This window comes from Dermacentor albipictus, chromosome 1 (assembly GCF_038994185.2).
Source record: "Dermacentor albipictus isolate Rhodes 1998 colony chromosome 1, USDA_Dalb.pri_finalv2, whole genome shotgun sequence".
Lineage (NCBI taxonomy): Eukaryota > Metazoa > Arthropoda > Arachnida > Ixodida > Ixodidae > Dermacentor > Dermacentor albipictus.
The window spans coordinates 74,073,971-74,087,593 of record NC_091821.1 but is presented as its reverse complement, the minus strand read 5'-3'; the positions used below and the strand labels follow the sequence as shown (position 1 = coordinate 74,087,593).

Sequence of the window (13,623 nt, the reverse complement as noted above, 5' to 3'; positions counted from 1 at the left end):
ATGTGCGTGAGAAGTGGTGGCGTGGGCGAGAATGGGGGGGGGGGGGGGTATGCATCCTATTTTCGGTGGGGGGGGCTGGGGTACGTGCCTGGATGACGATTATCGTTGTGTGGCAGAGACACAGCCCAAAGGGTGTAACTTTGCCTACACTCTTAGAAATATTTACACCCTTTGGGGCTTATCTTGTCCCACAACAATAATCGTCATCTGTCTTGCCCGAGTTTCTTTTCTTGAAAACTCGGCGCTCGCTACTTTCCTTTCGAGAAGCTGCGTCACACTGATAACGCGCATGTCGTTCGTGACTGGGAAGTACCGGGCTCGCAGCGTTAAAGAAAGGAAACGCAGGCAAGACAGATGACGATTATCGTTGTGGGACAAGATACGCCCCAAAGGGTGTAAATATTTCTAAGAGTGTAAAACAAAATTACACCCTTTGGGTCGTATCTTGCCGCAACAATAATCGTCATCTGTCTTGTGCGGATTTCCTTTCTTTAACGATGCGAGCCCTGTACTTCCCAGTAGCGAACGGCATGCGCGTGATCAGCATGACATAGCATTCCCGACAGGAAAGTAGCGGGCGCGACGTTTTCAAGAAAGAAAACGCAAGCAAGGCAGGTCACGATTATTGTTGTGTGGCAAATATACACCCCAAAGGGTGTACCTTTTAAGAGTGTAGGCAGGCCGGCGCCTTGCCGCTGCCGGTTGCAGCTGCTGCGTCGCATGCGTTCCTGGCATTCAGGATGTCTGCCTTGGAGGTAGCGTTTTCGGAGTGCGGCGAGGTTGTTTCGGCAAACTGGCTGGTCGGGAGGCTTAGGCTTTACAAAGAACTGGGGTCCAATCGCCTGACTGGAGCTCTTGTGTGGTTAGGTTGTGGCCTTTAACTTTCTACGTTAACGGCTGGCACCGGCGGCGGTATCGGCGGAGGCAGGATCTGATTGAGACTTAGCTCGGCAGCAGAGCGTCTCGGTCCGACAACCCTCCTTAGCACAAAAAGAGGTCGGATTTCGCCCGGAATGGGCGGTTTCAGTCTTCCTTAGGCACTGATGTCACTTTTCGAGCAGGTTAGTGGCTGTAGGTTTGGAACAAAATGCCGGACCTCTGCGCAACTCTGCTTCTCTTTGGGAGCATATTATACAGGTACATTTACCTGTATCATTAGGGGCCATCCTATCATATCATACGGGTGTCACGGCGCACTTTATTTCTCGATCGCGATTGGTTCCTTTGCGCAACCTGCGCAAGGGAGCCAATCGCAGTCGAGAATTTCAATCCGGATCGGGCATGATCGCGATCGAAAGTGGTCATGTGCCACCGATATCACTAGGGTGGCTAGAATGTACCTTCACTCCACGGACGCGCGTACCGCCGCTAGAGGCAAACTTATCAGCGCAAGACACCCACTAGACATGTGCCGCATAAGGAGTTGTCCGAGTGATGACAATAGGCATTAATTGCAAATAAATTTCCACTTTGTGAAGAACTGCTGCAAGTTTGTTTTCTTAGCTCAATCAGAGGCACACTACAGTTTCATGTCAGAAAATCGGCTACGTGTAAGATTTGGGTGCACCCTTTCTACTGTTAAAAACTGGGTATGTGTCAGAACTGGGTCAATAAAACCAAATATAAAGCAGCAGTGTGTTTGGATGAATTTTTCTGTCCCTTATTTCGAGCCGCCAGATAATTCAGTCAATTCTGCAGGTTCCTTCAAGGTCGAATAATGAAGTCGAATATTTGCAAACAGAACTATTCCATATTTTTATTATATGCGCCTAGTAGCAGGAATGTCACAATGAAAAGCAACCCAAAAAAGAAGTGTTAAAAAGAGTACACAATGGCAAACAGAACACTCCTTAAATCAAGTTTAATATTTTCTGCAGTTTTGCACAATCTGCATACATTTTTCCAATAGTGCAATCATAACACTGTGCCAGAAGAAGCACAAGCCACATATAGTTCATGAATTTATCAGCTTTAATTCCATCGCCATGTTTGCTCATCAAACATTCAAATAGAAAACCATGTTGCACTTCAAGTTTGCAGCCAGTAGCATTTACAACATATAAATAAACATCAAGTCATGGCTGTAAAGCAAGTACAAAAAATATAACTGTACCCGCAAAAACATCTTTAATTCCTCACAAGTGCGGGGATCAACAGGTTTTACACTGCAATAAACGCTATACTTGCATTAGGGAGAATTCGAAATTTAGGTCTTCAAAACCATTCCATGCACAATATTTGCAGATTCCAGCTGCACTACATAAAGCAGCATTCTTATAAGCAGACATACACACTATAAAATGGTAGCAATGAGTTTCAACTCTGAAACCACAACAGAAACACACACACAGGGTACCTTATTTCAGGACATGCATCATTATCTCACTTAGGCGCACACAGTATCAAAAACATTGTAGACCACACAATGTATACAGCGGGCATCTGCTATAAGTTAACAGCACACCATCACCGCAAGTCAATGTACGCCGATAACATAAGTTTTTTTTTTTTTTCATAAATGACGTTAGAAATGTGCCCATTGTCATAAAACCAAGTCAACACATCTTGCTGCAAGCTTAATACAGTCAGCCAGAATGTGTCAAGGAGCAGGAGAGCGCCCCTCTCTATACGCCAATGCATGAACATATGGTAAAGGAATACAGTAAAGGCTCGTTAATTCACAACTCGTCAATTCGAAATTTCAGATAATTCGAAGTAGCTGCCGTGCTCCGTCCAGCAATGCATTGAAAGCAATATGTAACACATCCCGCTAATTCACACTGAAATCCGCACCGCCACCGATAATTCGAACTCCGCACCATCGTGGATGGGGAGAGTGCTAGTGCGCGGGAGTCGCAGTTTTGCCCAAAAGGACAAGCATCAATTGTGATAGCAAATTATTAGACATCTATAGGAGCAAGGATAGTAATTTTATCGGCCATATAAACTTGTAAATGTTCGCTTACTAACTAAATTAACAAGCACGGTGTCTTGCGTGCACGAGCAAGCATGAACACATCTCACTCAATGACCGCGGACGCTGGCTGTAAGAATGCTGGCATGAGGAAGAGCAGCAAGAGCGAGCAAATTGCCCTTCGTGTTGCCTCTCGCTTCAACGTGAACTGAGCAGTGAGAACACAGCGCACAAAAAGCTATCAGCTCTTGGCACGCTTAGGTTCTGGAGCCACAGCAGATCACTTTCAAGATGGGGCCCATGTGGCTGCACTCAGCCACACCATACGCAGCCTCCGCTGGAGTATAACACATATGGCAAGTATAACAAGATGCATTACACCTTTGAAGCAAGCCTCTGATTAAGGAAAGTGAATGATGTCACTTGAAGCAGAGCAAGAGAATTGGAAGTTCCAAGGAAAATCAAATTTGCAGGAGCATGGTGCTATGCGTCATTCAATATATTGAATGCGCTGCTGGATGGAGTTTGATATGGGCATACTACTACTCCGCTACTTGCGACCTTCAATGTGATATTTTCATTATTTAACATATACCATTCAAAATATCCAGGTTTGCTATAACTGGGCTCAACCATATTACAAGAAAAGTACATGAAAATTCCATATACACAGCATGGGCTTTGCACAGCTGCAAACGTGTTTTTCTGCCTGTACACACGCTGGGACTCTACTAAACAACATGTGTTCCTCTGAAGTATATGATCTTGCATCATATCAGTTAGCACTCCTACAGCCAAAAACACAGTACTTCTTGTTTTCCATAGGGACTGCAATTTAAGATGTCCAATTATGTTAAATTCATAGGAGGCAGACTGGTGATCAGAAAAAGCACCATCTAATAGGCACTATGAGCACTCACGTTGTGAGGGACCTACACACAACACAACTCACTTGCAAACTGATGAACACATTTTTTTAAATGTATGCATTTACACAGACCCACAGAGAATGCTCCAAGGAAGTTTACTTTAATATTTATAACTATGCAAAAAAAAAAATATACATTTCCACAGGTCCACACAATATCTACACAACATGCTCTGTAAATGTCTGACTTTTTTACCTCTACTTTTATTTATTTATTTATTTATTTATTTATTTATTTATTTATTTATTTATTTATTTATTTGTGTATGTGTTTGTATGGCAAATGAATGTCCAAATCATATAAACCCAAGACAGAAATAGCAGCAAGTGTCAGACCACCCCAAATAGTTTACTATAGAATACTTTTCTATAAACAATTTTCAGTTTCAGTACACAGGAAGTGTCTTTATAAGCATGATGTATGCATGATGTCTTTATATGCTGGCTCACTCCATTCCTGTTATTGACGCATCTGCTACGCATGAGCACAGCTAGAATAAATGCTTGCAGCATTCTTGTTGGCCTTTTTTTTATTAGAAACATTATCATACCTAGCCTCACTGCTGTACGAAGTCAGAATATTTAGCACTGTGTCATAATGTCACAATAATGTCGATGATGCCAGGTTAGGCGTTTCGAGTTTAACTTTAGTATTGATTTAATGTAGTGTGAAAAGCGTGTGGGAGAGTTTCTGAAACTTCGAAAATATGTGCCAGTCCTCCTTAAGAAACACTGGAAAACTTTTCTAGCAACCTGAGAAATATGTTGGAATAAGTGTGATATGTAGATGAATATACATTCATAGAGACAATTTTGAAAAGCGTCTAATTTGAAAATAAGTATAAAGAGTGCAATGTTGACTTATCATTCTCCCTCAACTTATCGGTTCCTCCTAGCTGTGGCAGCACCAATAGTGATGGCTTGCCTACATCATTTTTCTTTTTCTCTTTCTTACAGTGCACTTATGGTAACCTTTAAGGCTGGTGTCTGACAAAGGTGCCTGAGAGCAACAAAGGAGTGGTGACTGGATAGGCAGGACATGTTAACTATCACTGCTTTCCCTTTTTCTTTTTAAAAAGCTCTGTAAGGGGGCACAAACTTTTTCTGCAAGTAATTACTGGTTTTGGACACTTGCCCAATGGCTGGTGCCTGCAGGCCGTCACATTGGCTGTAGTGTCATTGCTGACGTGGCATAAGGAAGAAAAAGAGTGGCGAGCCTCAAAAGACATGCGAGAGAGCAAGTGACCTAAATGTGAGATTGTACACTCCCGGTTGCACGTGGCAGAATAATATTTGCCTCGCATGTCTACAGCAGCACTGTAGAATGGTCAGGAACATTTTCTTACGATGTTCAAAAAGTGTTTCAATGCTTCTTTAATCTTTAACTCAAGAGTTCAAGAAATGAAAAGAGGAGGGAATGGAAGGTGGGCTGGTAATAAAACAAAAGCCCAAAAAATACCATCTATGATGTGAACAAGTGCATGGATAACAAAGACATCACAATTGAGCAGCACATGTGCGTGCACAGAAAAAAAAAAGGTGAGAAAATTACAACAAGAGCTTGAGCTACCACACAAGCTAAGCTAAGAGTGTGTTAGTCCGACTCACTACACCAGCCAATACCTTTGCCAATCATATGCTTCTCCTCACATGCTTGCCTTGTGCGGCCGTTCATGCTCTTTCTGTCATCTTCATCTTTTTTTGTGTGCACCACATAGGCATCATTAAATTTAAATTTCTTATTTTTTTGTCTATGCACTTCATCATACAAGGCAACATTCCTCACAAACACCATCACCTGTTTTTTCATGACAAACTTACTGTACGTGCCGCTTTCTTGCAAACTCCCTCTAATTACAGCAGAATCTCGTTCATATTATCCCTTTCGTATGATTTCCCGATGCCAATGTCTGCGATCAAGAACACAAAAAATTACCCCATACAGTTGTGCTTCATTTTTTTCCCAGTTAGTACGTTCCCAGAAAACACAATCTTTCAGCACCAACATTCTGTACATTCCGTACAGTTTTCCGGCCACTACAGCCCATGTGAACAAGAAAAGGAATGAGGCATGCACGATTGAGAGCAGTAGACACCCGCCACAGCAGCTTCCCCGCAGTACTCACCGGCCCGCACCACATTAAAAACCTGCCACACACTCAGTTTGCTCTTCCAATACCAGCAAATCTTTTCACTGGTTGTTGCACATCGCATTCACAGCTATTGCCGTAAACTCTCTTGCAATAAGCATCTTGATCTGTCTGTTTGACAGTGCATGTGGCATAGTGCCATTGGAAGTGTACTGCATGCTTTTAAAAGGTGACACCCCAAACGCACCGCCGTACCCTGCTGTAGCCGGCGCAATGTGAGCATCATGTTTTGCTCTGACAGCATTATATGTTGGCGTCGCCAACCAGCTCAATTTCATTTTGGTTTCCCATTGCCATCTTAGAAAACTATGCAATAGGAAAATGACAAAGTGCATCTTGGGTTGCTCAAGCCCCACCAGCTCAGTGCTTGTTGGAGTCTTGTGCTGCAATGATTCACTAACGCTTCGCATTATCTAGATGTCAACCACAGTTAAGTCAGCTAAATTTTTAGTGACTTCGGGTTGCACGACTTCCCGGTTAGTACTTCTTTTCTCACATTTCTTTCCAAAACATTTGGATGAGGTTCACCTATTCCTGTTTACTTATTACTTTTCCTCAATATAATCTCTCATATTAAGTATATGATAACGACAATTAGAATAAATTAGACAAATTAATGGCAACAATTAAATTAATGTGTGCATTTCATAATGACAATGCTTCTGGTGTCACGGCATTCCGTTGTGTTGTCCAAATTGTTGTGTTGTCCAATGTGTTGTCCATTGTATACACAGAATACAATGTGTATACCTGACATTAGCCATACATCGAAACTGTAGCTTGGGCACAAAACAGCTGCTGCTAACAACTTATGAAGTGCATGTAAGGAGAGATAGTCCTAGTCTAGGCTTACAGGCAAATGACATTCATTCCACCCTGACAGTGATTCAAAATAACACTAAGCAACCAATAAGCAAGCAGTATGTGGTGTGCCGAGTACAGGAGCTCAAAGAGCTGGAGGGATGCAAGCAAAGTCCATTTATTTTCTCTTCTTTCCTTCTTGCTTCTACTTTTTACATTTTACACACTGGTATCAAGTGCTACACACATTTAACCAGCTCTACTGTATAGTTCTATTGGAAGCACCACTGAATGAAAGGCATCAAGAGTTCCAAGCAAAATATTTTGATCATGCACCAAACCAGAATGATGGAATTTACTCAAAGTCTAACAAGTGACATCAGCGCAAGCAGTTTTTCATTTCAGCCTAAACAAAATGCACGTAGGAATATTCTGGCTAAAAGTATCACTTCTTGATATGCCGCCTTAATAAGACCTTAACAAATAGTAAACAAATTATGCTGCCCTTGCACCAAGCTTCTCTCAAAAAGCATGGTTGCTAAAGGCTAAAAATTATTTGCCAGTCAACAAAACGCACAACATGGCTTACACTGATTATAAATACTAGGTACACATAAGAGACATGCAGCAATAAATAAGTGTTGCTTGAGCAGTACCTTTTTGTCAAGGTGAATTACTCAACAAACAAGGAAATCCCTTGAGCATTGCCACAATATATAGATAGCAAGAGCATCAAGTGAAATGCTGCATGTGCCTGTAAAGCTTACACAAAGTGAAAATTTTCTTATGAAATGCTTAGAAAGCGACTTAGGCCCATATATGCTACAATGGCACCGTTGGATTATACAATCACTTCTCATCACCAGTCCACTAAAGAATACGGATGAAAAATATTGGTGCACACCACTAAACATGGAACGGCAAGAAACTTGAGGAACAGCACAGCCTGCTTTTGGCACATGTCAAGCTTATTTGCCAAATTTTACAGAGCACATCCTCCACTTTCCAATCACTGTACCTGGCTTAGAGCCACTTCAATGATTAATGGCAAGATTCTTGGCATAAAATTAAAAAACAAAAAAGAGGCATTAACCAGGCCCGAACAGCTTGCTTAGCTAAGCCAATCAAGCGCTACTTTTTGCGGTATCACAGTTTTTTGTATAAAGACAACAGAGTGTAGGGATGTACAAAATTAAGGGCAGTGGAGAAAAACAGCCAGTACCCCCTGGATCTGAGCAACAAGCCACACTTGTACAAAAGCAAATAACTTAAAGTAAATAACTGACACTCAGCATCTCCAAGTATACTCCAAATAAAATTATTCCAAGAAAAGCATTAAAATCTACCAGTCTAAGCAGCAATACCATGCAGCTAGTAGAGCTAAACTGTGATCCAGCTTGGTACAGAAAATGTGCCATGTGCATGCCCAAATAGACACAGCTGAAGAAAATTAAGTTTAAAATTAAAAAAAAGCCACGGGCAGTACACAGTCCACTTACACAGAAGCCAATAATTGGCCCTCAGAGCCAATTATCGACTAAGCCTAAGCATAAGCCTAAACAGCAACACCGTGTGGCTTAGCAGAACTAAACTCTGGTCCAGGTTGGTACAGCAAATGCGCCGTGAGCATATCCAAATAGACAAACATGCAAAAAAAAAAAACCAAAAAGGCCACTGCTGTGCACGGTTCACTCATGCAGGAGTCGAATAATTGGCAAAAGGCACACTGTACATTGCACAACAATGCAAATTAATCCTCCCCCTTCTGTGCTTACTGATTGCAGATACTGAAGTGCAAATATTGGTAGGTCTTCGGTCAGATGCCTCATGCTGATCAGCCACATGTCCTCTGCTGCACTGATGGCCGTAACACCAAGCACTTTGCTGTCATGTGCACCAATGACCACCTGTAGCAAGAAGGAATCCAGTGGGTTGAACATTACCATGCTGCAGCATCATTGCTGCATGGCACACACGCAGAGCTCCATGCCAATCACTGAGCAGAATTGTGCAAACTAAAAGCATTGTAAACTAAAAAGATTATTCACCAACAGTGTCACATGTATCGTGTCATGTATTACTTCCCCCCCACTGTAACGCTCTCTGAGCGAATGTGGGACTGTGTAATAAATAAATAAATAAATAAATATCTAAAGTTGGCAGAGCTTGTCAAAATGGTATGACATACAAAAGCTGATAAAAGGAAAATACAGAGGAAACCGAAGGTCGACACTAAACCCAACAAACATAGGCACTTCACCAGCACTACTATCACTATGCGCTACTATCATTTTGGTCTCCTTTATCAATAGCAGATGACACACTGGATCACTTCACAAAAGTTCTATTTTGTCTTTTTGAATGAATTATTAGTTTATACAAGATGCAATATTTTTGATAGAATGGGCAAATGAAATATGTTGGTGCTGTTGATAATGACACTAGGACCGTATTATGGCTTGATAATGTGTCATTAACCTTTTGTGTGCCTGGCATTTTGGCTGTTTCCACCCACCATGTGCCAGAAGTTTTTCTGAAATATGTCAAGTTCAGTTTTTCTAAGTAACAGATTAGCAGGCTTTAGCTTCATATGGCATTTAGTGATGATATGTTGCTGAAATGTTTACAAAGTTTCCTGCCCTAAATAATTAAATACAAATTATGTTATGCTAATTACTGATTTGGACCCTTCGTTGCTATCACTGTCCCTTGAACACAACTCACAGTCAATATCGGTGCCCTTTGAGTTAGAGTTCACAAGAAGGTCAAATTTTTGCATAAATCAAAAGCCGAAGGACAGGTGGAAATTGTCACACAGTTTTACTCGGGCATGGACAAAGTGTGCACAGGCACCCAGACGAATCGAGCACTGACTTGGGCATGGCACTTAAAAGGGTTAACACCCATGTCAGCACATGTGTGTCCACTGATAAAATGATGCCCAATCACCCACATGCTCATTTTTCAACATCCTTGCAACGGCTGATATTTCTCTCCAATTACACATAGAGTAATCCATGGTGACAGCACACAAACTGTTGATAATTTTGTCCTCAGTGCCTCTATAGTTACTACTTTCAGTTGCATAACCAGAAATTTATTTTGGGCCTCTTGAAATGGGCTCTCTTCACTGTTTGCTCACCCTATTTGTGCCCACTAGCAGGTGTGTCCCCTGCAGGAGAGGTGAAATGACTGAGTAAATTTCCCATATATTCACTATTGCAAATACTGTAATTACTGTAAATAGGCCTTCTGTACTTTTTGCTCCCTACTCTACTTTCTCCAATTCTGTTCCCTGGTGTTCAGGTGTCAGCCATCGCCAGTACGGCCAGCAAAACTCTCTTTCGTTCTTCCAACAAGCACAAATCTGGTTGCTTTTTTCCACAGTCAGATGCGAGCTGATGGGGACGCATAGTAAGTTGTACGTTTTGCCGATTTGTTCCTGGCATGACGGCGAAGATGTTTGGTGCACGAGAGAGGAATTTTCCCACATGACACCCTGCCCCTCTCCTTTCGGACCTTGACTTGCTTTCACATACAACTTTTCCCTTTCATCTGTGTTGCCCTTTCTGAGCCCACCTCCTGATACTTTTTGCTCCTTAGCATGGGCGAAAAGGGGAGTTTGAGCCTCCAAACACACCCCCGCCCCCTGGCTACGCCAATGACTACAACTGCCTCCCTTGAATGTCCGGAAGCTAGACTGATAATTCCTTGACATTTATTAGCATCAAGTAGAGTGAAAGCCATAAGTGCGTGAAGCTGTGCCCACTAAGTTATGCTATTGCTTTATTAGATTATTGGCCAACAAATTTTCCACTTGGAAAAAAGGAAACATTAGAAGTAATTCAAATCTTGCACCAAAGCACTGTGTCATTTTGTTCTTCGATGAGGCTGCAGTTGGCTGAGGGTTTCCTTTTTTATCAGGACTTATGTACTCAGAACAAAGGTTGTTGAAACTGAAACATCACCTTCTGAAGAGCAGTACTTCCTACAACGTGTCCAGGAACATGTGTTTATACAGCCAGGGAGATGTTTCTGGTTTATTGTCATGACTGCTGGCACAGTTCATCAAACGTAGGTATGTGTTTGAGCTCTTCCCGACTATCTGCTACTGCTACTTAGGTAATTGAAATGTGCTTAACAATAACCAAAATCTTCATTCAGAATAAACACAGAAGTGTAACTTGAGGCAAAGCACAGAAAACACGAGGACAAGAGAGGGAAACGAAGACACAGCGCTGTGTCTCCGTTTCCTTCTCTTGTCCTCGTGTATTTTTTCCGCTTTGCCTCAAGTTATGCAGTACCAACTAGCCCACTAGTCTGTTCTCTAGAACAGAAGTGTAGTGACGAGTGTACAAAAGGCCACACAACTGTTTACAATTCATTCTTCCTTATAACTTACTCATAATGCATTCATGTCGGAGTTAAAAACATTACAGAGTAGTTTTTGCTAGAATAAATCTAATTGCAGAGGATAACCACTCACTTCTGTTCTACAACAACCATTCATTCAAAAATGCACTAGCTATAAAGCTGCATCCACACAAGTCGAACTCGCAAGCTGCACAGAAAGAGCATACGGTGTCACATCGCTGAGCCTGTGGACAGAATACAGTCAACGACCGATTTTTCGGACCCTCTAGGGAACGTAAAAACGTCCGAAAATTCAGGCAGTCCGAAAAAATGAATGCATGCAAAAACCGCACTTTTTTTTTTCTTTTTTTCTCAGATCTAGAGGTAAAGGGCGAAGTACCAGGTTTCCGAAACTCAGCCAAAGCATCGGTGAAGTGGCTATAAAAAAATGGATTCAAAAACTCTGTATGCAGCCGACTGCAGGTTTATTATGTACATGTGCATCGTCGGGCAGCCAGTTTTATTGCTGCAGTGGCTTGAAGAAGTTGTTGATTGTTGTTTGGATGACATTCCGGTTGCATGCGATCATATTCACCTCGATCTGAGCAAGGGTCATGTCAGCACTGTACACCGATGAAAGAGTCAACAGTGCTCGCGTCAACTCGGCGCTTGTAGGCGGCGCAGGCATTGGCTCCTCATTTTCAACATCGGAGTCTTCTGAATCCTCCACAACCTGACTCCTTGCTCACGTCAGCCTGCGAAGGGCCGCTCACGACTTGCTTGATAATGGTGGCTTTCTTCTCCACCGTTAACTGACGGTACTGCTTTCTGCGCTTCGATGCCATGGGCTCCCTGCAATGGTCAGGCGGCGCGGCGATCGGCTCAGCCGTCAGTTGCGCGAAACACCGAGGCAGCCACTGCCACAGAGGCATGCTTTTGCGGCGCTCGTTTAAAACCTTTCGCACGTTCTAAATTCCGGTTTTAAGGCAATCGAAAACGTCGAGGCCCATTTCTGACCACCAACGCTTGAGAAAGGACATCAAATTTACGACTACAACCACGTATACCGTGTCAAACAAGTAAACAGCACGGACATCACAGTGAGGTGCTTAAATTAAATTGTGCTGTTTTAGGTGCCAAAACCACGATCTGATTAGGAGGCACGCCGTGGTGGGAGACTACGGAATAATTTGGACCACCTGGGGTTCTTTAACGTGGACCTAAATTTAATTACACGGGTGTTTTGGTATTTCGACCCCATCGAAATTCGGCCGCCGTGGCCAGGATTTATTCCCGCGACCTCGCGCTCAGCAGCCCAACACCGTAGCCACTAAGCAACCACCGCAGGTCGCGAAGTATTTGTCACAGCAAAGTAAGTATGCTTACGACGTCGATCTTACGTCGATCGATGCATTAACAAATCATTATTTTATGCCACTTAAGTGAGCAAATAGCGCCGTGGACGTCTTTGAACTGTCATTTGTCGCTTCCTTACTTGGAGCATGCTTTGCACCTCACATTGTAGAGGTTTTGGCGAATAGGCAGGTAAGTGCTTTTTTCTCCGTTGACAAAGTGCCTCGAGCATATTCTGGTATTGCCATTCGGGCTCGAATGTGAGAGGTCATTACCGCTGAAGACTCATGGAGAGCAATCAGCTGAGACTAAACAATGTGAAGACTGAACAAATATGCGCTTGTGTGCGCGAGGGAAATGCTAATTTTCGAATACTCGACGTGTTCTGCAGTGTACTGCAACCTTAGTTCTGTTGTTCTAAGCACGAGAAAACATTGGCACGAATGAGCTCGGTTCCAACATTCACGTCTTGAACTTGGCGCAGGAAGAAGCACAGCGCTTACGAAGCTAGATTTGACACCTAACAACCACTGCGCGTTTGTTTTGGAGCAAAACGAGCTAAACTATCAAAACTGATTTACAACAGCCGGAATCAGTTCACGCGTTTTTATGCAGTTGACGCTTTATTGTGTGTTTTTACAGATGGCGCTGTTGGCTATTTTCACATTTTATTCTTGTTTCTGCACTTACGTCTTAGTTGTTTAACAGCAATTCGCAAACCGAGAAGAACCGCGACGAACCACTTCAGCCGCCGGGTTGCTTCCCTCGGTTTTAAAGGGAAGCGGGACAATTTCATGCCGACATCCCCTTCGCGGTTATGACAGTCCTTAACGCAGCAGTATCTGCGCCTGTTCTTTTTGTTCACACTTCTCACAAAGGAGCTGCCAAGAGGCCGCAGAGAATCCATTGGAAAATTGGAAAAGCAGGCTTGCAGGCGGGCCTGAGCGGTGAGGGCCTACCCACGGGTGCTCACCGCCGCTGCCAGGTGGCGCGACATGTACAGTCGACCAAAAAAGTTTACGGACCACGGGGTCTCAGAAAATGCTAAATATACGAGCTGCCTTTAAAAGTAGCCAGTAAAACCGTACATCACAATGTTGTTCGCATATACCAGTAAAGGCTGG

The 13,623-nt window shown here is 43.0% G+C and overlaps 1 protein-coding gene across 3 annotated transcripts in view; it reads right to left on the bottom strand.

Annotated features, from left to right (window-relative positions):
* Positions 1-1,841: 1,841 nt before the first annotated feature.
* Positions 1,842-13,623, bottom strand: part of tst (superkiller complex helicase subunit twister) — a 122,413-nt gene continuing 110,631 nt past the window's right edge. For all 3 annotated transcript variants that reach the window (XM_065434471.1, XM_065434470.1, XM_065434472.1), the window contains one exon: positions 1,842-8,700. The gene's annotated coding sequence lies outside the window, so the exon portion shown is untranslated. The remainder of the gene's footprint in view (positions 8,701-13,623) is intronic.